A 21,807-nucleotide genomic window follows, 5' to 3' on the forward strand; every position below is an offset into this window, starting at 1 on the left:
CAGTGGCTTGCTTATTTATTTATTTAGATTAGATTAGATTAGATTAGATTAGATTTATATACCACACTTCATCATAAGAACTCAGGGCGGTTCACAGAATAAAATACAGGATAAAAACAAGTAAATAAGTAAAATAAAACAGCAAAACAATAACCTCCCCCTTAGGGGACTAAGCATGAATGAAAGGTGTTTATATTCTTTGAATACTGCCATAGGCAAACATTTTTTTAAAGCTTTAGTGGGGGAAATGTCTTCACCCAACAATATCCTTCCTCACACACTAATATTTTTTTGTCATTCTCCTTCTGATTCACAATACAGGATTTAACGAAAGCCTCTTAATTTAGAATGCTGACATCCATCATAGCTATCTGAATAATTCACCTGGATCACGTCCCACTGGACCACCATTTGAGAACTTTTGGCAAGTTCCATTTATCATACTAAAAATACAGTTCATCTGTTTAAGATTAACTGTGAACATCCGTGTTTTGACCTGAAGGAAAGGAAGGAGATGGATCGATGCAGTAATGAGAAATCAGTGGCACTCCAGATGTTGCTGGACTCAGCTCCCTTCATCCCTGATCATTGACCATGTGGGCTAGAACTGATGGGAATTGGAATTTAACACCAATTTCAATTTCAATTCAGTTTACTGTATACAGTGGTGCCCCGCAAGACGAACGCCTCGCAAGACGGAAAACCCGCTAGATGAAAGGGTTTTCTGTTTTGGAGGCGCTTCGCAAAACGAATTTCCCTATGGGCTTGCTTCGCAAGACAAGATGTCTTGTGAGTTCCTGCGGGTTTTTTTTCCTTTTTCCCCCTTTTCCTAAGCCGCTAAGCCACTTATCAGCTGATCCGCTAAAAGCCGCTAAACCGCTAATAGCGCTAATCCGCTAAGCTGTCAATGGGCTTGCTTCGCAAGACGAAAAAACTGCTATACGAAGAGCCTCACGGAACGGATTAATTTCGTCTTGCGAGGCACCACTGTATAGCCAAAGGACTTAACAATGAACAGCAGAGGGGAAAACTAAGGCATTCCTCTAAAATCACACAGCATTAGTCTATAAAGTTCTACAGCATAAAAGTCTACAACATAAAAATTTACGGCATAACAATTTAAAGTTGCAATGCATTAACCTAACTGCAGCAAACTTTCTTAGCTGCCAGAACAAATTTGGCTACCAGATGTTTAATTTTATTGGGTATCAGTTCAACTATCACTTCCTGGGGGGAATTGATCTGAGAAGGCCAATAAAAGATAGGAGATATATATATATATTTCTGGACATGGTATATAAAGGGCAAATCAACAAATACTGCATGATGTTCTCTACCTGATGACATCCATAAATGCATTTTTGTGCCATATGAACATCTCTCCTATAGTAGGCATCTCTCATATAAGTATGCTGAGGGCATCTATGTGCTGTATTTTTCGCTCCATAAGACACACCAGACCACAAGACGCAGCTAGTTTTTGGAGGAGGAAAACAAGAAAAAAAATATTCTGAATCTCAGAAGCCAGAACAGCAAGAGGGATCACTGCGCCGTGAAAGCAGCAATCCCTCTTGCTGTTCTGGCTTCTGGGGTAGCTGCACAGCCTGCATTCGCTCCATAAGATGCACACACATTTCCCCTTACTTTTTAGGAGGGAAAATGTGAGTCTTATAGAGCAAAAAATACAGTAATAGTGGAAAATTCAGTGTCTCGAGGTAGTGAGGCCTTAAATGGTGTCCTTAATTTGAGGGTACCAAATAGAATAATTGGCAGTGATAATGGATGCTCTGTCTTGGTTGACGTCATGGTTGAAGATCCAGTTTCTAAATTCATGTGAACTAAGGGATAAATATTTCTCCATTTGGAGATTATAAAATCTAAATTTGACACTTTTGTGCTCAACTTCCTGTCCTTAGTTTCTCTAACCAGCATTGCTTGGAGAGAATATGGTCCTCAAAGACATTTAGTCTACATCAATATCTCGGATATCAATTCTGGCTGCAATCAATAGGAAATCTAACACCATCTGGAGGACCACAGCTGTTAATCCCTGTTCCTGGATTAATGGAAAAGAGCACTGACCAGAATTCAAGGAACACTTAGCATTAGACTAAGATTTTTCAAGCTGTTTTGCTTTCAGTTCACCTCCAAATGAAACTATGTGAATGCCGAGTCATCAGTAAGCACTGAGTAATCAATCCTAAGCACATTTATTTGGAAGATAGCTCCATTGATTTAAATGGAAGCTCTGTCACAATAAACCTGCCTAGTTTTGCATGTTGTCTAATGGCTGGTTTTTAGAAATTCTGGCTCTAACTGCAGTAGCTAAGTAATCTGTAAACATTAATTCGTACTGGTAAACATTTGTACTTCCAGCATTCAGAAGGAGTATGCTGATACTGTTGGGTGAATCAGGAAGAACACTATCGCTGCTTTGCTTTAGGTTTGCACTAGAATATAGCAAAAATTCTCCCTCTCCCAATCTATATCATAATAATTTTGATATCTGCATTTTTGTACACAGTGCAAATTTTGAAGGATGGCTATGTTTTGATTTGTATATTGTTCTGGAAAGTACAAATTTTGCAAGCTCAGCTGTGAATGCAAATTGAATCACATTTCTCTCTCATCCCTATCCCTGACCATTACTGTAGTCATGCTGGTTGGGGCTGATGGGAGTTGTGGATGAAGGAAATGGATGAAGGAATTGAGGGGATGCTCGTCAAATTTGCAGGTGACAGCAAACTGGGAGGGGGAGCTAATGCTGCAGAAGACAGAATCAGGATTCAAAATGACCTTAACAGCTTGGAGAACTGGGCCCAAACTAATAAAATGAATTTCAATAGGGACAAATGTAAGGTTCTGCACTTAGGCAGGAAGAACCAGCTGCTCAAATATAAATTGGGGGACACCTGACTTTCCAATAGTACATGTGAAAAGTTCTAGGGGTCTTGGTAGAACAGAAGCTTAACATGAGTCAACATGTGATGCAGCAGCATAAAGATGCTGCATCAACATAAGTATAGTGTCACGGTCAAGGGAAGTAATAATACCACACTCTTTTGCCTTGGTCAGATCGCACCTGGAATATAAACAAGACAGGAAAATTGGGTTCCAGGTGGAAAAATCGAAATTAGAAACTGAATTGTTAGAATCCAATACTAAGAATCTATCAAAGATGTATAACTTGCTGTTGAAGTGGAATACAATTGATGAAACTGTTAAATCAGCAATGGTCAGATGGGCACAGGACCTAGGACATGACATTATGTTTGCTGACTGGGAACAGTTGTGGACCACAGATATAAAATTTACGGCCTGTAATGCCTTAAGAGAAAACATTATGAAAATGATTTATAGGTGGTACATGACCCCAGTCAAGCTTGCTAAGATTTATCATTTGCCCAATAATAAATGCTGGAAATGTAATGAGACTGAAGGTACCTTCTTTCACCTTTGGTGGACCTGCCCGAAGATTAAAGCTTTCTGGGAAATGATTTATAATGAAATTAAGAAAGTACTTAAATGTACTTTTCATAAGAAACCAGAGGCATTTCTTTTGGGTATGGTGGGCCAACTGGTGCCAAGGAGGGACAAGATCTTTTTTATGTATGCCACAACGGCAGCAAGGATTCTACTAGCAAAGTATTGGAAGACACAAGAGCTACCCACGCTGGAAGAATGGCAGGCGAAAGTGATCGACTATATGGGACTGGCAGAAATGACTGGCAGAATCCGCGACCAGGAGAAAGAAACTGTGGAGGAAGATTGGAAGAAGTTTAAAGTATATCTTAAAAATCGCTATAAAATCGAGGACTGTTAAAGTGTGAAGGGAAAGGAAGATGTATAATTACAGCTATATTTATTCTTTTTGACTTAATGTAATATTGAAAAGGAGAATAAGTTTAAATTTTAATTGGCTAAAAGAGTTGCTGAAAAATTGTGAAACTAGGATGCAAAAAGGGGAAGGTATGGGGAAGTCCGAGAAAAGAGGCTTACGAAAAGGAGGTTAAGAAAGTAGGATTTATGTTTTGTGTGTGTGTGTGTGTGTGTGTGTGTGTGTGTGTGTGTGTGTCTGTTGTTGTATGTATTGTTTAGTGTTGTGTTGATAAAATTGGAAAATCAATAAAAATTATATATATATATAAAAAAAAAACAGATCGCACCTGGAATACTGTTCAGAGCACTATAATTTAAGAAGGATGTTGACAAGCTGGAATGTGTGCAGAGGAGGGCAACTAAGATGATCAAGTGTCTGGAAACTAAGTTTTATGAGGAATGGTTGAAGGAGCTGGGTATGTTGAGCCTGGAAAAGAGGAGACTGAGAGGATATGATAGCCATCTTCAAATATATTAAAGGCTGTCACGTGGAAGAGGGAACAAGTTGTTTTTTTCCTGCTCTGGATGGCAGGACTCGAAGCAATGGTTTCAAGTTACAAGAAAGGAAATTCTGACTAAACATCAGGAAGAACTTTCTGACAGTAAGAGCTGTTTGACTGTGGAATGGTCTCCCTTGGGAACCTGTGGATTCTCATTCACTGGAAGCTTTTAAGCAGAGGTTGGATGCCCATCTGTCATGGATGCTTTAGTTGAGATTTCTGCCTTGCAGAGGGTTGGACTAGATGACACTTAGTGTCCCTTTCAACTCTATGATTCTATGAGCCCAACATCATCTGTGGGGCAGCACATTGGCTACCCCTGGACTAGCATATGATAAGAATTTATGACTGTAAAAGTGAATAGTACAAACATTTATTTCCCTACAAATATAAAAGTTGAGAGATCAAGGTTCATTTGTTTGTTTTGCTTTGTTTTTGTATCGATGGGTTTAATATTGCTTCTTGTTAGACACTACTTTTTTTCCCCTTTAGTGTGCATTTTTTAAAGAAAGGAAAACGTAAACAACTTTACCTCACGGCTTTGATTCCAGCCTTCCCTCCGCACCTCCCTTTCAATCAGAATTTTGTTTCTGCTACCCAAAAGCCTTTTTAATTATCTGCGTTTTGCAGTGTGGTTATATTTCCCTCCCTGTCTCTGCAGGTTTGAAGCGTAACATTATGGGTGGATTCAATGAACTAAAGAATGCAGTCGGAGGGGAGGTAAGAAGAGCTGTAAAACTAATTGGTGTCCAACATGTCTTGGGCTGTGTTTAATTTTCTTGAGGGGAAAAGAGGTCAAGAATGGAATGAAGTCAATGAAAACGAGTATAAGACTCACAGGAAAAGTGGAAAGTGGAAATGGCCGGCATTAGAGGGTCAATAAATATCCTAGGGACAGGAAATGAACTTTAAACAAAGTATAAAAAGTAGTATTTCTACCCACATTTGGGAGCTGTTAAAATTAGTATTAGAGGGGGGTAACTTATATCACCAGATGTTCTTTGTATGAAAGCTTTTAGCATGCTTTCCATTTATTGGAAAACACGAGTAGCCCTCAGATTTCATGCACTACACCATTAGGAAATGAATATTTCAATGCAGTGGTCAAATTGATTTAAATATTCGAGATGGCCTAAATGTTCTAGGCAAGAGTAACTTGCTTCCTGTTGTACACTAATAATTTGTTCTTAGAAGAAACCGCTGTGCTGCAAAGGAAATGTTAATTTCCCATAAGCTTTCTTTAGTGGGGGAAATTTGTCCCTATCACCCAACAATCCAATTTATAATTGCAGGCAGACAACACACACTGCACTGGTATTTGTGCTTCCTAAGTTCAAATTCATAGTAAAGGTCTATAAAATATGACTCAGAATGGCCTAGTTTTGAGTCTCTCTTGCTCCCAAAGGCCATTTATCATTAGGAATTTCAATGCAGGGATTTTTTTGGCCAAAGCAGAACAGTAAATTGTGCGGGTGCCATCTGGTGTATGTATCTTCTTAAACAGAAAGGACCGATTTTGTGATATGTTTCAGATTCTATTGACCTCTAAAGACTGTGGAGCCCATTTTTAAAACAAAAGAAAAATAGAGAGTTGATTTCCATGATCCTTGATGCATTGCAGGAAACTTTGTTCCTAGCTGACAGCTTATAAGATTCAAGAGAGGGAGGAAATTCTTTCAAACCCAGTTACAGTGGTACCTCGGGTTACATACGCTTCAGGTTACATACGCTTCAGGTTACAGACTCCGCTAACCCAGAAATAGTACCTCGAGTTAAGAACTTTGCTTCAGGATGAGAACAGAAATCGTGCTCTGGCGGTGCGGCGGCAGCAGGAGGCCCCATTAGCTAAAGTGGTGCTTCAGGTTAAGAACAGTTTCAGGTTAAGAACGGACCTCCAGAATGAATTAAGTACTTAACCCGAGGTACCACTGTATAGCAATCTGACCACATGGGTGAGCAAAACCAATGTACTGAGGACTTTCCCCAAATGAGAGGCTTTGTCTCCTAAAACATTTGAGCAAAACACTTTTCTTCCTGGCTTATTTGCACTGTCTGTGCCATTGCTATCATCCTCCTGTTACTGGAAATAAAAGATTGCTCCCCACAACAAGGCAAGTGGGCAGTATCTTTCTGAAATATGCTCCAGAGACCCTTTTCAGTTCAGCAAGACCTGGTGCAATACACTTGTAAGCCTGTTGGAAGTAAATAGCTCTGAACTCCATTGCAAGTGTGTGTAGAATTGCAGAAATAGACTAACTGGTCAAAGTGGATGTAGTTATGTAGGTCCAGGCCCACTCCCTACTGCATACTCTTCTACATTATGTACAGTGATACCTCAGGTTACATACGCTTCAGATTACATACGCTTCAGGTTACAGACTCCGCTAACCCAGAAATAGTGCTTCAGGTTAAGAACTTTGCTTCAGGATGAGATCAGAAATCTTGCTCCGGCAGTGCGGCAGCAGCAGGAGACCCCATTAGCTAAAGTGGTGCTTCGGGTTAAGAACAGTTTCAGGTTAAGTACAGACCTCCAGAACGAATTAAGTACTTAACCCGAGGTACCACTGTAATAGGTTTTATTTTTGGTGACTCGTTCTCTTTCACAGGCTCAATAAATGTAGCTGGCTGAGGCCAGTGACAAGATGGTGGTCCTCTTCAGTCCATGTATAAAAGCTGACTGAACTGGCTGCTGAATCATATTTCAACTGGCAATGGGTCAATATCCCCCATCACACCTGAGGGAAGCAGGTGAGCTATGGGTGTTTAGGGTATTCTAGGCAGCACAAAAGAGTGTTGTCATCCAACATCTCCCTGCCACTCGCTCACCCCCCCCCCCATCTGATGCCTCACTCTACCTAATAGTAGGGCCAGCCTGCTCTTCCAACATGTTATTAGAAGAACACAGATGAATGCATATTGGACATGCCTTTGAAAATATAAAGCTAAGCATTCCAAGAACAAAGGGCAGCAAACTTCCTGAAAGGCTAAGCATTTGACTTGGTCAGGCTTTTAATGTAGAATGGCTATTCTCACAGTTAGTGCATTTTAATGAACAGAAATATTTCAATATGTTCCAGAAAACAGTTATGGGCAGGGCTTTTTGTGAGTGATAGTAATTTACTGGTATGGAGTACCATACCCTCCAAGTGTCCTGATTTTCCAGGGACAGACCCAAAATTACAAAGTACGTCCTGGCTTCTGATTTCATCCCAGAATGTGCTGCTTTCCCCAATAGTGCTGCTTTCCCTATTTTCACCAGAGAAATTTTGGAGGGGATGGAATAGGATGTCCCTATTTTCATCAGAGAAATGTTGAAAGGGGTGAAGTACTGGCACCTCTTGTTTTGTTGCCCATGGCAGCCATTTTTGTTCTGGCACTATTGGGTTATGGGTCTGAGAAACTGGGTTAATGGGATTTTCTCCAGAGCTTGTGCCTCTGGACACCCCTTCTCTCCCATGTGTCTTTGTAGGTCTAGGAATTTCTCTTGTGCTTCCCAGTCTGGGTTTTTGTTTTTTTGTTTACAGCTGATGGCATGTCTGACAAGTTTGATGCATCATTAGATATCCCAGGCAACAACATCATAGCGCATTCCTCTCTCATGCTGGCAAAGTCAGCAGCGTGACACACTTTTTATAAAGATTAACCAGTCTGCTGGCAGTAAAAACCCAGGAAACTGTTAAAAGGCACCGAGCATCCACAGATCCTAGTGACTCAAATTTCTAACAGAACTTGAAACTGAAACCCACATTTCTGGCTTTGTCTATGGGAAATAACATTGGGGAGCGTTGTTGGTTTGCCATTGGTTTATGAGTGCTCCCACAGCTGTAGGTCTGAGTTAGGATACTAACTTTATCAGGGGTGGGGAAGCTGTGACACTCCACTTGTTAATGGACTATAAAAACCTCTCACATTCCACAAGACTGCAAGATACTGATTCCTAGAGGTGACAGCGAGCCACTTTTTGTCTTCAAAAGCTCTGTGATGTTTCCCTTATACAGAATTCTTTCATTCCACCACCGGGTCCCCCACCCCCAGCATCAAACATCCAAATGTCATTCAAAGCTAGAGATGTCATTCATGCAACCCAGTCCTTAAATGGCTAGGTGGGACAGGAGTCTACTTTCGTTCTGTCAATTCTTTTACTTGTAATTTAAAATTTTGCACGCATTTGATCCCTTTTAAAGCGATACATCATAAAATGGACTTTAAAAATAGTTCTGCAGCCCTGCTAATATAGCAGGGAGGGGGTGGGTTTCATTGAAGTACCTGGTCTTCTAAACGTATCCATAAAGGAACAGTCAGAAACCTCAATAAAATCTCATTAAAACTGGAGTATTCATATAACACCTGCCAAAGCTAAAAATCAGAAACTAGAAACTTGGCAAAGTGTTGCCAGCTTGTCCCTAGGAAAAAACAAAGGAGAAAATACAGAACCATTGGAGAAGTGTGTGTGTGTGTGTGTGTGTGTGTGTGTGTGTTTAAAAACCAGGTTCTCCCATGAAAACATGAAAACTTAAGCTGTAAAAATAAAAAAAGCATGCATGTTCTTCTAAACTGTACTTTTCACGCATTTTTCTTAAACACATGGAATGTTGATTGAAAGGGCTTATCTCAAAAGTCAGCAGGGTAGCTGGAATGCAGATTTACAAAACCTGGCCATCTTTCAGCAAGAGTGGGTGGATTTTCAGCCCGGCACATGTTTATGTATTATAAAGTATTTGCCATGGTGACAAAGCCTTGGTGAAACATCCCATTAGCCACAGACCGGAAGCCCTTGCAGATTGTTCAGATTATTCATGGCCACAGCTTTGACTGGTTGTGTGTGTGTGTGTTTCTGTATATTATTTCCAGAATAATTTTGTTCTCACAAATTCCAATTAAACAGGTTGTGACTATGGATGCAATGCCTTTCAGTGGACTTTCCCTGGCTCAGTGCAACACATGATTTACATCTGAAGATGTGCTGAGAGCATGCGGTTTTTAAGAGCAAGGGGTTGTTCCTTCATTTCTTCCCTAACACACTTTCCAAAAGACACAAAAAGATGTGTCACTATTTGCATATGTAAATAGTGTGGCCTTAATCTATACAGATTATTACTGCAGATGACACTTTTTAAAATCACAATGGACTCTAAAATTCAGAACATATACAACTGCATTTGTTTGTAGTAAAAAAAAAAAATGTAGTAAAAAACGTTTGTAGTAAAAAAAAAAAAGAGGTCCAAAATGACTACCTATAGACCAAATTCAGCACAGTCGTATCTTTTTTTGAACAGTTTAGTTCTTGAAAGTTTTGGCTCTCGAATGCTGCAAACTCAGAAGTGACTGTTCTGGTTTGTGAACTATTTTTGGAAGCTGAACGTCCAATGGGGCTTCCACAGCTTCCAATTGGCTGCAGGAGCTTCCTGCAGCCATTCGGAAGCTGCGATTTGTTTCTGAACATTTTGGAAGTTGAACAGACTTCCGAAACTGATTCCATTTGACTTCCAAGGTACGACTGTATTACGCAATATTATGTTGTTGTTTTCATGGTTGTTGCTTTTTAAAAAAATCACTCATGACACATGACTTCAGGTTGAACAGGGGATCAGCAGGAGGAAAAGGATGGTTTTTTTCCCTTGCCACCCATGTGTACACTCGCCCCTGCCCCCAGCTGTGTTTCCACCTCTGGCAGAAAAGGCAAAGGATCCCTACACTCTCTTTACTCTCTCAAAGAGAAAAGCAGCTTCAGGTAATTTTGAATGAGCAAATAGCACCAAAGAAAGGACTGTGGTTGCTATTGTTGTTGTTGTTGTTGTTGTTAATTAAATATATCAGTCAATTTTTTTTGCCATGACAGCTCAAAGTGACTTACAACATTTATTTATTTTTTTTCTTTTTCAATAACCACATTTCATTCTCATCTTTGGACTTCCTCACATCTCTTGTTCCTGCATTCTGAGCACATAAATTTTTCTAGCAAATTATTTACTTAATTCAGTTTATATCATGTAATTATCCAGTATTAAATCTCAAATCTTAGAATTTAAATCACTCTTTTTTTTAAGAACTTAATTCTAACATATTATTTATCCAAAATTTGTATTTTCTTTCAGTCACGTTTAAATTTATATTCTTTGTTACTAATTTGTTGGAGCCATATTATTACAGATCTTACATCTTTCTTAACATTCGTACAATTTACAGTGTTTTTGTAAATAGTCCTTAAATTTCTTCCAATCCTCCTCCACCAATTCTTCTCCCAGGTCTCGGATTCTGCCAGTCATCTCTGCCAGTTCCATATAGTCCATCAGTTGCCTCTGCCATTCTTCCAATGTGGGCAAATCTTGAGTTTTCCAGCCTTTAGCGATGAGTATCCTTGCTGCTGTTGTGGCATACATAAAAAAAGTTCGGTCCTTCTTTTGCACACTCTGGTCAACAATGCCCAAAAGGAAGGCCTCTGGTTTCTTAGGGAAGGTATACTTAAATACCTTTTTCAGCTCATTATATATCATTTCCCAGAAAGCCTTCACTCTAGGACAGGACCACCAGAGGTGAAAGAATGTTCCTTCAGCTTCTTTACACTTCCAACATTTATTATCAGGCAAATGGTATATCTTTGCAAGCTTGACTGGGGTCATGTACCACCTGTATATCATTTTCATAATATTTTCTTTCAAAGCATTACATGCGGTAAATCTCAGACCTGTTGTCCATAGCTTTTCCCAGTCAGCAAACATAATGTTGTACCCTATGTCCTGTGCCCATTTTATCATAGCTGTTTTAACCGTTTCATCCTGTGTATTCCATTTTAGCAGCAAGTTATACATTCTTGAATAAAGTGACTTACAACATTTAAAGCAAGCAAACAAATGCATACATATATTAAAACCGGCATTAAAAAACAATCTAAAAGACAAAAAACCTAGATCAAAACATCCCACCTGTGCAAAAAGGGTAGACAATGAAAAGCCAAAGGCTGGATTAAAAAAGAATGTTTTTTCCTGGTGCTTAAAGATGAGGCCAGGCAAGTCTCCCTGGGGAGAGCATTCCCCAAGTAGCCACAACTGAAAAGGACTGTTCTCATTTTGCCATCCTCTGGACTGCCCAGGTAAAACATTTGTTCTCTCTCACCAGCTTTTTGTTCAACATTAAGCCACCTGTGGCTGCTTTGCATTTTAAAAAACCCAAAACACTGGGTGAAAGAACCACACATCTTCACCCATAGTGTATCTTTGGTCTGAAAGTTTGAGTAGGGTGTTATAATTATAATTAAAGCCCACTTAATTTTAACAACATGCAGTCATTTGTTTTATAAAAAGCATCTAAAAACATGCTAGCACTTCTGGCATCTCTCTTGCCCAGGAAAAAAGAAAGTTGTTATTATTATTAAAATAAAACTTCTTCATAGGGCTTCATGGCCTTCTGGCTTTCTTCCCAGATGCCCAGTTGCAGCTCTGCCCAGGAATGCTTTTAATGCTTTTAATCAGTCACACCTGAGAAACTGAATACACTTTTCTGTCTCTAAGAGAGATCTGGTCATAGTTATTCATGTAACCCCTTGCATAGACCAGTGCAATATATGAAATGCAAGACAGCCCTTGAAAACAGGAAGCTTCAGCTAGCTTTTGATGGGAGTCTGACACAAACAGAATATTGAGCCAACTCTTGCTCACCTGCTCGATTTTGCAGTTTGCTTTTGGTTCAGTACAAGTTGCTAATTGTTACTTTTCAAGCTTTTAGATGCTTGGGCTCGATGTGGATGAGCCTGTTTTCTCCCATGCAAAGCTGTCCAGTACCTAAGGTCTGCAGGAGGGAGTCGCCTTCAAGAAGAAATAATCTGCACCTTCAAGAAGAAATAATCTGACTTTTAGGGGGTAGCACTGTAATTAAGACACATTCTCCTTGGATAGGCTCTCCAGCATATCTACCCTACAGCACTAAAACAATCTATCTATCTGTGTAATTTTTAATATTTTACAACTTTTAGCTTGCAAATATCACATGATACCTCCTTGGCTAGTGCTTTATTATATCATTCTTACTGTGATTTAGATAATTATTTTTAAACCCGTGCCTATTTTTCCGGCTCATTTGTAATATTGTTCAGTGCCTTGGCAGGGCAGTTTGGAGTTTTATTTATTAAAAAGAGACAAACCAGCATTCATTAGCACTTGGTAATTAAACTATTGACATGCAGAGGCTGCAATCAAAACTGACCCGTGAAGAGATCCAGTTGAGCACAGCGAACTGGATCTTCTAAGTAAACTGTTTAGGGTAAGGCAATTCCTTTAGCCGCTCTTTTGAACTTCTAATTGGGGTGATTAAACAATGTCACAAGTAGATTACAGACATCCACACCCCAAGCCTGAGGGTGAAGTTTGATTCTAAATGGCACTAGAGTGTAACCAGAAGTGCTAATTTGTTACCTCAGGGAGAATGGTCCCAGATTAATTACTTGAGCTTTAAAGAATGCAAGCCTGAGGTGGGCCTCAGATCACTTTCTCAGACCTTATTTAAAAGCAAAGCCTTGTCCCTAGCAGTGGAAGAAGATGAAGCTTTTAGCCTTTCCTGCTCAGGACTGCATGTTAGATACTGCTTTAGGTTTAAGCAGTAGATAAGTATATGAAACAACAAGAAGAAATTGTATCTAATGCTGCATGAGCAGTGTCCTGCTTGCACAATCTAACTTCCCTCTCCGCTCTTCTCCTCATGCACCCCTCAAATCTACTCCAGAGGGTCCTCTAATCCTCTGGAGCAGATTTTGTGGGTACACAGGAGACTGTAGCAGAGAGAAGACGAGGGAGAAATTTCATTGCATGGGCAGATGTCTGTTGCATGAGCGAAACAGAAGTGTTGGATACAAATTATCTATCTATCTACCTATCATCTATCTATCTATCATCTATCTATCTATCTATCATCTATCTATCTATCTATCATCTTATTTATTTATTTATTTATTATGAAAGCACATCAAAGTGCAAGTAGATAAATAGGTACCGCTCCAGCAGGAAGGTAAACAGTGTTTCCGTGCGCTGCTCTGGTTTGCCAGAAGTGGCTTAGTCATGCTGGCCACATGACCTGGAAGCTGTACGTTGGCTCCCTCGGCCAGTAAAGAGAGATGGGCACCGCAACCCCAGAGTCGTCCGTGACTGGACCTAACAGTCAGGGGTCCCTTTACCTTTTACCATTGATAAACTGGGTTTAGGGTTTTCATACGTTTATTAGCCTCTTGTAAGCAAGTTGCTGAGCCTACTGTCCTACTGCCAGAATGCATTATTACTGTACACATCTCTCTATGTTTGTTACTTTCCTGCTGCATAGTTGGGCTCCTTGAGGAGTGGCACTGAAGAAGGAAGTCAAATTTGGCGGGATTAGAAAGGAATGAAGGGTGACTAAGTGGGTGTGAATTAGGTGATGCCAAACTAATAAGACAGACCCATTTTAACAAGAGTCAAAAGGGAATCAAAACCAGGCTCTCTTTCGCAGACAGAATATCCTTTTAAGCAAAGGTGTGTTAATAGGAAAGTTCTGTTCCTTCACAGAGAAGTTTTACAGTGTGGGACTAGTTCTTATCAGGTGCTCTGCTATTTGGGCACCACTGCATCTGTTTGCTTAGATAAGATGGAATAATGAACATGGGGCAGGTGAGGTGGCCAAAGGAACATGGAAAATACATTGAAAGTAGGTACTGTGAGAACGAGAGAGATCTATGTATATGTACATGTGAACATATCAAAGACTTGATTAACCAAAAGCAAAACTTAAGATACTTTACATCCAGACTTATCTTCTTGGGTTTTGTGAACTGGAGACTAGGGTTGTGTCCCAGAATCAGTCAAAGCCCAGATTCTAGGCCAACATGAGCCTATTAGGAGGGATCTGGGTTTCTTCCAGTCCGGTGGAGACAGCCTCAGATTACTACAGGTCAGGTTGAACAGTCCAGAGCCATCCTGGGCTGTCAGAAGGTGAAGCATCAGGCAGGAAGGAGAGGCAAGAAGGCTGAATAACTGTGAAAATGAGACACCTGGCAGGCAGCAGCATCTTTGCATGAGAAGGTAGGGGACACCTTTCTTGCCAAGTCTCTTTCTTCCCACCAGTGCCAGGCCTCTCCTCCTTCCTTGTCCTACCCCCTGAATTTGTTTCTCACAGGCTCAGATCCTGTGTGTGAGAGTTGCTGCTCCTTTGCTTCAAAGGAGCAGCATTGTGCAGGGACCTCTGGTTTTATTATTATTGACATGCTGTATACGTAATAACAGCATGAGCCCTGGAGAATCCTAGGATCCTGGCCAGAATAACCAAATGTATTGCACATACCTTATGCAATATGTTTTGCACATCCTTTGAAGCATAATATTGGCTCTCTTTTGAGGGGCAAAGTTTCATAGGATCTAAAGGCTTGTGTCATAAAATTAAGTATAAGGGAGAGCTTTGCTTTGAAATTATTCTTGGCCTCACTGCATGGATGACCAAGAGTGTAAGAGAAGGGGATGGAAAAGCATAGAGGTCAGATGAAGGTTAAAAACAAATAGGTCACAGCAAATTAATCCTTATCATCTGACCAGTGTGGTCAAAACATAGGCATGGCTAAAGCTGAAGGGAAATAAAAGTCTGTAACAATGTAGTGGAAGGTATAAAACAATTCATTAGTTCTTTTATGCCTGTCTTGTCTTCCCTTTCATCTTGTGTGTGCCCTTTGTCACTGAGGGAAATGGGGTGTCTCGTCCTACATACATACACTAAACAGCAAAGCTTGATTATGAAGCTTTTTTACTTGGTGGTGTTTTCAGCACCTGATCTTTCACAAAATTTGTTCACTTATTTATTGATTTATTTCTATGCTGCCCTTCAGCAGATTTTCCAGGGCAGTAGCTATGATACCATTCAAGCTACCATGCTGGTTACTGAGGGCAGAATGAAAACAAATTTTGTGACTTTCATTGTGGTGTGTACATTTTCCGAACCTTAATGCATCAATGCAACCAAACTTGTTTTGTCATCAGATTTTTGTCCTGAACTAAAGGGTAGCCCTTTGAAAGGAAGTGTAAAATCATTCACAGGAAAAGGTAGTTGTTACAGTTATGACAAAGTTTATAAAAGATACTCATGCCTATGAGTGTCTCTATGACTGAAATCCTAAACATGCTTACTAGGAAGCAAGTCCCAAAGGAACTTACCCATTATCTCCTCCCCCTTGCAATCTCCCCCAAAATGTGTTTTGCTTGTATGCCCTAACCCTCTGGAGCATACCCGGGGTACACATAATAGCGGCAAGCAGAACGGGGAAATCCATTTCACCAATTACGTCTGTTCTGCTAGTAGACTGATATCATCAGATTTCCCCCAGTGGAAAACTTAAAACTAGAGGCTTAGAATGGGTGACTGGAAATTGTCTAAAGTTTTGTGTTGATACGATCTTCACACAAAAAATGCCCATTCAGCACTGTACATTTGAAGCAGTATTTGAAGCACTTCAAACAGCCTTGGCTTCCCTCAAAGTATCCTGGTAACTGCAGTCTGTTAAGTGTGCTGAGGGTTGTTAGGAGACCGCCTATTCCCCTCACAGAGAAAATTCCTCTTACCAGAGAATTATGGGAATTGTGATTTTGTGAAGGGAATGAGTCCTCCAAACAACTCTCAGTGCCCTTAACAAACTGCAGTTGCCAGGATTCTTTGAGGGAAGCCATGGGTGTTTGAAGTGGTATGATGCTGCATTAAATGTATAGTGCAGATGGACCACAAATGTAGAGATAACTGTCAGGACAGAGGGTTGTATCAACCCTCAGTTTAGCTCAATAAGAATTATTCTATTTTTCCTCAATGAATATGGCAGCAAAGTTCTGCCTTTAAACTCTAAACAAATTTATGCAAGGTTTATTATAAGAGGGGTTCACAAGAGCTCAGTTACAGTGCCAGGGCTCAGCTTCATGTATGATTGAATAATGAACACTTTACTTAATAATTCTGCTAACCTATATCTGCTATTGTCATTGAAGACCCTGTTTTATTCCTTTTTATTTGAAAAAGAATGATAATTCATGCATGTTACAGCATTAATTAACATGACCCCCCTTGCGCAAACAACAAATGCTTTTCATTTTAATGTTTTAATTAGTATAAATAATGTGTGTGGTGATATGGAGAAAGATTCTGTTGGAATACATTTGGCTTTTTAAAAGAAAAGGAAAAGAATTATGCTTGAATCTGGTCATACAGGGCTGATTGTGTATCTGCTCAGGTATCTCCAAGGTGTTTATTTAATGTTCCTTCTCTTTTTTACATGCAAATGAATAAAGAAAATTCAGCATCCGAGAGTGTTGAGTTGCATTTCAGTGCATTCCTGGACCTTGAATCTGATCGTACATGGCTGCAATTGAACCATGCAAATATTTAATCAGTCCCAGAACTGTCAGAGAAAAGAATTTACAGGCGAGGTTCTTATTTTATTGCCTACATTGATTTAATAGCAGTCAGGAAACCAAGAGGAATACAATACTGTAATCCAGTGTCCTTTAGACTGGTGCAATTTTGAATTCTCGTTGCATCAATAAAATACTGGTCTGCAGGTGAGGAAATCATCTCTGAGTAGCATGTGTTTTGTTTTGTTTTACTTTGTAACTGGTCGTCTAGTGTGTAATGAAGCATCTATACTAAAGGACAGTGTTTTTCAATCTTCTCTACCAAGCCAAACACGGTTTCAAGGAGGTGAAATACGAGCTATAGCAACAAGCCAGGGCCCATATCCATGACCACATTTCCCAAGCCAATCTCTCTTTTTGCCAAAATTATATCGTGATGTGGGATGTAAAAAGAAAAAAGAAAAGAAAAAGGCTGGCTCTAAACTCTTACAAACCTTTCATAAACCTTTGACTTGAGCATCCATTCTGCATCGCTTAGGGGCATGTGTATAATACAGGGAAAGAATGTACCCTGCCACAATGAAGGCCAAGAGTTCTGGAGCCAGGGCAAGCTGCACTTCCAAGCTGCCATGGCTGAATGATGAGCAGTAGGATCCAGGAAGGAGCCAAGTGACTGGGAAGTGAGAAACAGGATGAGCAGGTCAGGTGATGCAGTGGTCACCAGGAAGAAATGGTGCTTGATGCTCTCATCAGTTTATAGGTAATAGGTATAGGTAAAGGACCCCTGGATGGTTAAGTCCAGTCAAAGGTGACTATGGGGTTGTGGCACTCATCTCGCTTCAGGCTGAGGGAGCCGGCGTTTGTCCACAGACAGCTTTCCGGGTCATGTGGCCAGCATGACTAAACTGCTTCTGGTGCAGTGGAACACTGTGATGGAAACCAGAGCACATGGAGACATTGTTTACCTTCCCGCTGCAGTGGTACCTATTTATCTACTCACACTGGTGTGCTTTCAAACTGCTTGGTTGGCAAGAGCTGGGACAGAGCAACGGGAGCTCATCCTGTCGTGCGGATTCAAACTGCCGACCTTCCAATCGGCAAGCCCAAGAGGCTCAGTTGTTTAGACCACAGTGCCACCCACGTCCCTTTTATCAGTTTATGGATACACATTTGCCTCAAACTAATTTTCTTAATCCACTGCCTTTTGGGACATCTTTGGGAGAAGAAAAGGCTAAGGAGTAAACCCTATCGCCTACACAAATCCAGAGTGGAGTCCTAAGACATTTAGATGACTAATAACTGATGACTAGAGATGTATTCATGCTGCGCAAGAGATGTGAGGGAACAAAGCAATTTTAAGTGGAGTGTTGGAGTCCTCTTAATGGAATCTCATCCTGCAAAAGTCTGGACAACAACAACAACAGGCCTTGGCACTCTGGTCAGTAGTAACAAGGAAAACAGAAAACAAGGAAAAAACTAGTGGTATACGTGCAAATATGGGTTCCATTAGGGCATGCATGGCCAAACCTGGCCCTCCAGATGTTTTGGGACTACAATTCCCATCATCCCTGACCACTGGTCCTGTTAGCTAGGAATGATGGGAGTTGTAGTCTCAAAACATCTGGAGGGCCAAGTTTAGCCATGCCTGCATTAGAGGAAGGTTATGACAGTGACATTGGCAGGAGTGAGATTAGGTGCAGCAAAATGGGTGGAGAATGGATAAGGAACCACAACTATGAGAGATACCTCTGAAGGGTGAGCCCAGTATTGGCAGAATAGTTTCATAACATATTATGACTGTGACCATTGTTACATCCATAGGTAACATTTTTTTTTTCATGTTGGAGGAAATGACACAAGAAAAAGGGAGCACAGAACAAGGAAGGAGTTTAAATAAACACAGAAGAATGGTCTCAGGAACATTATTTCAGTCCCCAATAAGAATCATATAAGCTTCATTTGCGAGAGGCAGAAAATAGCAAGGCATGACCCACACCATTAGATAACCAATACTGAGGGGTGGGGACAGCATCAGGGAAAGAAATAAAATTCCCAGGAGACACTCGGGTGGCAAGTCATTACTATAAAAGATAAACTTCGATTAGCCTTTAATTGTTTCCAGAAATAAATGTCTCTCAATCTTTCTTGAAACTAACCACAACTATTTTTTACATAAGATTATAACAGTTCTTTATTACCTTCTAGTTGGAAACATATTGTCTCGTCAAAGTTAAAGGTTGCCACAATATGTCCCACTCAGGATTTTTTTTTTTTTTCTGGTTAAAAGATTATTTTTGTGGGAAGACCCATTGCTATCAAAAGGAGTATTAGGTGTGTTTGTAAGCTAGATGGCAATTGATGGCAAAATCACATTATATCCCCTGCCTGAGCAAAGACCACCACTCCTTTTGTCCACTTCTCATGCTTTGGGGTCATAGAATCATAGAATCATAGAGTTGGAAGAGACCACAAGGGCCATCGAGTCCAACCCCCTGCCAAGCAGGAAACACCATCAGAGCACTCCTGACATATGGTTGTCAAGCCTCTGCTTAAAGACCTCCAAAGAAGGAGACTCCACCACACTCCTTGGCAGCAAATTCCACTCAGGTCTGTTCCCTTAGCTGGCAGATCCCTACTAAGCATAGCTAAAACAATGACTCAGCTGCTAAACAGCATCCATGGAGAACTGGATACTGAAGATAGGAATATTAATGGACATCTAACCTCTCACCGAGAATGTTTTCTAAATACAGAGAAGAATTGAAAATGGCCAGTATGTAAGATACCAGCTGCTGCTACACCAGATCTGTGCTATTTAGCCTGACCTTATAAGGTTGTTGTTTCATTTTTCAACTGCTGTTTTACGGCTAATGCTCTAGAGGAGCAATTCTGAAGTCAATGGAATGATGGTACTGCCCATAAACTGTTGAGGATTACAGTTTAACAACTGTTAGTATCATAGAACCAGCTATAGAGAAAATATTTTGTTAAAAATAATCCCTCACATAGTTTTTATTTATGCATTTTTATGGTGCTTTGATATATCCTGTTCATTTCATGCAGTTGTAGAGAGTGTTCACCCATTACTTTGGTCAAACTTTATTTGAAGACATCAAGGGATGGGTGAATTTCCATTTATTCTAGTTTCTCATTTTTCTACTCTTAAGTCCACATTTTCTACATCAGTTTGAAATGTATGTTTTTTAAATGTCTTCATAAAAATAATCAGCATTTTAGTGTAAATTTCTGCTAATATCCACATTTCTATATGCATTTTTTTTTTGCCTAAGCAATTTTTCCATTAAAATATGCAGTTTTATGCTGCTTTTGCAAATATATATACTTTTGTACACTTTCCCCTAGCATAGGCAATTTTGTTTTTTTTAAAAGATATTTATTAAGTTTTACAAAAGATTAACAATCCACAGAAAAAACTCAGAAACAACAAACGACAAACATCAGAAATACAAACACAAACAGAGGATCATAAAGAGAAAAAAGAAGAAACATATAAAAAAAAATTCAACATAGTAATAAAGAAGTAAAAAGAAAACTCTTTTTCATTTTAATAGCTTTCAAAACCTTATTTTCCTTACTTCCTCCCGCCTTCCCTTCTTGTATTCCACTTTAAAAAAATTTTCCAGCAAGCTCATTCATATTCGTTTTCATCCTTTATCCTTCCCTTTATACTCTTACTTATCTTAATCACTAGAACCCCATCATTTCATTTACAATGTCCTTAGCACTCATAAATTTTACAATGTTTTTGTAGATAAACTTTAAACTTCTTCCAATCTTCTTCCACCAACTCTTCTCCTTGATCTCGGATTCTGACGGTCATTTCTGCCAGTTCCATATAGTCTATTACTTGCATCTGCCATTCTTCCAGAGTGGGTAGATCTTGTGTCTTCCAGTGTTTTGCGATGAGTATTCTTGCTGCTGCAGTAGCATACATAAAAAAGGTTCTATCCTTCTTTGGCACCAATTGGCCGACCATGCCCAGGAGAAATGCCTCTGGTTTCTTTAGGAAAGTGTATTTGAAAACCTTTTTCAGTTCATTATAGATCATTTCCCAGAAAGCCTTAATCCTTGGGCAGGCCCACCAAAGGTGGAAGAAAGTTCCTTCCGTTTCTTTACATTTCCAACATTTATTATCAGGCAAGTGATAGATTTTTGCTAGCTTGACTGGGGTCATGTACCACCTATGGATCATTTTCATAATATTCTCTCTTAAGGCATTACATGCCGTAAATTTCAAAATAGCATAGGCAATTTTGTACACATTGCTTGGCTTGACAACTGTCTTTCAGCATTAAAAGAAGTGTAAATTTTGAAGGTTGTGTTTCAGTTCTCATGTTTGTTTTAGCAAGTGCAAGTTAGGTGTTTTCACCTTTAAATGTGAACAGAATTGAATTTCTTCCCTGCCCCTGAAGAGAATATATCAACAGGTAGATAAAAGGCCTCTATCTGTTAGAATAACAGGGCCTACAAAGCCATCTTTTCCACCCACCAATAACAAAGCAAGAGTTTCCACTCCAAGCAGCAAGTTCAGATAACAAAATCATGCCAGAATATAGTTTAAAAAGGACAGGAGTGAACAAGGTTTGTCACACCTTATCACCTGCTAGATAAGGGCTATGTTTTGTACATAACTACCAGGCAGCTCAAGCAAATGAGCCAGTCCTTCAGAGAATCACAGGGAAGTGAACAGATTTGCCAGAATTATGTGGCTTGCTTCTCTCTTCCATATGATCCCACAGGAATCTGGCTTGCACTGAAGGAATTTCTGTGTGGGTGTAACATCCTTTGTGGTGAACCACTATAGCATAATATCACCAACAGATTAAAAGAACATTTAAAGACATACCATGAATAAACGCAAGGCGTCAATGGATCGAAATGCGATTTTTTCACAGATGAGTTAATGCACAAGAAATGTGGCATCTGAACGTACCTTTCAGTTAGACCAGCCAGGAGATGGGCTTCTGATTTGTCAAAGGAACTCTATTTGGGTAATATGATTAAATTTTATATATTTTCCCAATCATGCGAGCTGCAGCCTCACTTTTCTTTGGAACTGTCACAGG

General features: G+C 39.9%; 2 long non-coding RNA genes across 2 annotated transcripts; both read left to right on the plus strand.

Moving 5' to 3' along the window:
* Positions 1-320: 320 nt before the first annotated feature.
* On the plus strand, positions 321-12,428 carry LOC309348895. The gene is made up of 3 exons (XR_014159582.1): positions 321-424; positions 5,041-5,099; positions 12,095-12,428. It is a non-coding gene; the product is annotated as an uncharacterized lncRNA (long non-coding RNA).
* Positions 12,429-12,483: 55 nt separating this feature from the next.
* LOC309348941 lies at positions 12,484-16,921 on the plus strand. Its single transcript, XR_014159592.1, has 3 exons — positions 12,484-12,635; positions 15,365-15,427; positions 16,658-16,921. It is a non-coding gene; the product is annotated as an uncharacterized lncRNA (long non-coding RNA).
* The last annotated feature ends 4,886 nt before the right edge of the window (positions 16,922-21,807 follow it).

Source organism: Podarcis erhardii (genome assembly GCF_964252035.2).
Source record: "Podarcis erhardii genome assembly, chromosome: 1".
Classification (NCBI taxonomy): domain Eukaryota; kingdom Metazoa; phylum Chordata; class Lepidosauria; order Squamata; family Lacertidae; genus Podarcis; species Podarcis erhardii.